This window comes from Ciconia boyciana, chromosome 9 (assembly GCF_034638445.1).
Source record: "Ciconia boyciana chromosome 9, ASM3463844v1, whole genome shotgun sequence".
Lineage (NCBI taxonomy): Eukaryota > Metazoa > Chordata > Aves > Ciconiiformes > Ciconiidae > Ciconia > Ciconia boyciana.
In genome coordinates, this window is record NC_132942.1 from 669,834 (window position 1) to 673,678 (window position 3,845).

Below are 3,845 nucleotides of genomic sequence, written 5' to 3' on the forward strand. Positions count from 1 at the left end.
TTTCTGCCCTTCAGCCGACGTATTCCATAGTGAAACCCCACGGTTTGTTCACGTGACGCACGCAAAGCAGGAGCAACAGCAGTAAAAGTCTGCTTCAGCGCTGCCGGCATCGCACACTGATACCATTTAACACCGACCCCCGTGCAGCAAGGCTGGACGTCACCGTCACCCCCGAGGCCGAGCACCAACGTGCAGCTCGCTGCGTGTCACACGTATCCATGTGGAGCATCTCCTATGGCAAAGACACTGCTGAACCGAAGCAAACGCAGACCTACCCGTCCCCACGCAAGGGACCCAAGCACGGTAATGGATGCCGCTCTCGAGACGTGGCCAGGGTGGAAATGATCACTCCTTGTAGAGTGCCAGAACGATCCCGCCTCACGCGTGCAATGTGCATGCAATCCCAAGTTTAAAACACAGCATCAGCTTTTTCTATTTATACAACTTTCGGGTCATCCGAAAGCTGCAGGAACATAGCTGAATAAGGTTACAAACTTCCATTTTATACTAGGGGGAAAAGCAAGACAGCAAGCAGGAAGTATCGAAAAGTACAGAAGCAGCATATGAAAATGTGTATCATCATAACCGAGTTCGCCATTGTGAAAGCACGTTTAAGATCAAATTGAAAATAAAATAAGCAGACAAATCACAGTAGAATGCATTAGATTTCCAGGATGAACACTGCTAGGGTCACAGAAGACGCTGCTTTAAAATATATTTATCTGGAGATTAACATAAATCTTCTACGTGGTTTCCAATAAACTTTTCTGCGTGCCTCTTCCTCCCTGCAGATGCAGCGCACCCTGCCAGCGGGGCCAGAGGAGGCTGCGACAGCCGGGCTCCAGAGGGGACGCAAGCAGCCCGCGGACGGCGACGCTACCAAGCCTGCCCGCGCGCCCGCGCTGGGCCCAGCGCCGAGGGCACCCGCAGCGGGACGCTCCCGTGCCCCGCGCACCCGAGGAGAGCCCAGGTCTTGCTGACCACGGAGGTGCCACGCTAATCTCTGAAGGGTCCCGTTACGACCCCTCGTGATGAAAAATCATTATTGCAGAGAAAATAATCGCACACTTTGATTTGGCAAGTACATGGTTGGTACGTTCAACCTACCCGATTACCGCTGCTTCTCCCCATAAAATAAGCTTCAACTAATTCCCCCCAAACGCGGCTCGGTGTTTGTCTGCACGCAGAAACCGGCAGAGCGAGGGCGCAGCCCAGGGAGCGCGGGGACGCCTCGTCCACCCGGCTGCTGCTGCTCTGAGCCCTCCCGAAAATCAACGGTCGAGAGCAGTTACCTGGCGAACACGGGGCTGGCCCTCCGCTTGCAAGGGAAAAAAGTGTAAAGTGCTGAGCTCCCGTCATCCAACATCGACTTAAGATGCTCACAGATTTATTAAAAATAAATCCTGGACTGCACCCTGTTACGGAGCAAAAACCTCATCACTTCAAATAAAGCAGGCGTTGGGAAGCCGAGTGGCATGCAGCGTCCTACCTGCAAATCAGTCTCAGACAGCCTTTTAAGGGATAAAAGGCAATATTCTGGTGGCCTCACCCAGCGTTCTGCCTTTGAACTGTGTGATGTGAAAATCTTCACTTAAGTCATACAGGTCAGACACTTAAAATACGCAGATTCCCAAAGACGGAGATTTCAATTTAAAAACAACCCCATAGCCGTTGGGTTCTGATGCTCTTACCTTTCCATTAAGCCTGCCTCCAAATGGCAAGGAAACGTGAGGGCTGCCGAAGCAATGCCGACGCCCCAAGGAGCAGAGGTAAGGAGATCGCCACTGGGGAAGGATCCCTGCGTCCTTCCCTCCGCAGGGCAGCCTTCCAAACGCCCCGTTAATTTCTCCAGCCTACGCTTTTCACCAGGTCTTGTATTTATCTCCTAAAACTGAACAGAAGGCCCTCCCAGCGGAAGTTCAGGTGCCCTTCAAGGGCTTGTTTTGTCCTTCCGGACCGGGCACTGTTCCCGTGACCCGCACCATCACCTCTTCCACCATCATCATCCACCTCACCCCTTCCCCGCGCCTCTTCAGAAGCGGCTGTAAGCAAGGGGCTGCCGAGCAGCAGGTTCTGCTGCGCGCAAGACCTTGGCCCCCGCCTTGCTGTCGGCCTTGCAGTGGTTCTCCACATCTGGCTCCGCACATCCAGGACCCAGCAGAGATCGACCTACCTGAAAATTAACGAGCACCAACTGGGCATCGTCTGTGGAACGATCCTGGGGGGAGAGAGAGAGAAAAAGCTCTAGTTAAACCACTTACATTTTGATCATCGCAATTGTAGATCCGCCATGGAAAAAAGCAGTGGAAGTACACATAAAAACTTCAGAGAAGCGCCAGACAAACTTACTTCTCCATTTTCAACCACACGCTCGTGCCAATGATCTCGTCAAGAAGGACCCAGATAAACGTTACACAACCGGCTCCGCAAGACAGAACTGGGTCCCACGTTTCGAGAGACAAAATTATATTCCATCTTGGGAAACCTCTCTACATAGAATTATTGTTGTATTCATACAGTTATGACTGTAGCTACTAAAGAGATTCTGGGTCTAATAACTGTAGCAACAATTTACACCTTCATGTATTCGTTCAGGTAAAATAGTTACTTAACACGTCTTGCTTTCTTCCAACGGCTTTCGGCAAGATTCTGATCCGCTGCTGTCGGCAGAGCTGTCGTAGCCCGCTGAACAGTGCCTCTTCAGCAGGGGAAGGTGTAGATGGCATCTGGAACAGCTGGGGGAAAAAATAAATTGAAAGCCACAGACACACACAGAGAGAAAAATGCTAGCCCCCTTTCAAGTTATTTTTATTTCCTGTTGCCATTAACATTAATTTGGATCATGCAGGAAGAAACAAGTATTTTGAACGGAACGCCAAACATCTACTCGATGTCAAGACCCCGTCTCCTTAAAGGACTTCATTGCACCTTGCAGAATGAGGATTATTTGGTGGTTATTGACAGGAAAGTGGACTCTGGAAAGATTCTGAAGTTCACTTGCTGGCAATGAGAAAATGTCCAAAAGCCACAGGTTTCTCATGAAGAGGCTCTTCTTCAACACAGAAAAGCCGGTTCATGTTTTAGAACATTTACATTGCAGGACCACGAAGGGACGGGAGGGAGATGGCGATACAACTACTGTTATTCAATATACTAGCAAGTTCCTTCCTCTCCTCCCCCTATTCCTCCAAACAAGAGTGCAGTGAAGAAAGGAAAAAGGAAAAATTCCCATCCTTGTAAAATTTCTAGTCTGTTTTAAAAAAAAAATCTTATCACAGCACACTAGCAGTACAGGTAAGAAAAGGGAGGGCGAGAGAAAAGCCTTTCAAAAAACTTGGAACACAAACGAACATTTACATTAATGAAAGCAACACCGGAGAGAGACGGGAGTATCGGAAATTAGTGAAAGCAGCAAATAACGTTAACAATAGAATAAATTAGTTTTCAGACGAAATTGCAAAGGGGAATTGCAAAATAGAATTTGCACGTATATAATTTCATATTTTGTACACGCTATTTTCAACAACCCAGCAATACTGCAAATCTATAAAAGAGACCATGGATCGCCCCAAGGTCTGTAGCACATTCTTCATTTTCTGTTAAGCTCTGAACCTTCCCCCGAAGGTAGAACCGCCTGTACTGGAATCCCTCCCACCCGCGCTGTGTCCTCCCCCATCAGTTCAGTGGCTGAAGGAGTACCACCTCACAGCACTGATCCACTTGGCGATTCCTCTCCTCGCTGTCAGCTGTGAAGTAAAAGGAACTTGCACCCACATTCCGTACAAATGAAGACCCCCTGCACACATATACTTCCCCCCCAAAAGAAGTGATAACGCTCTTTTTGT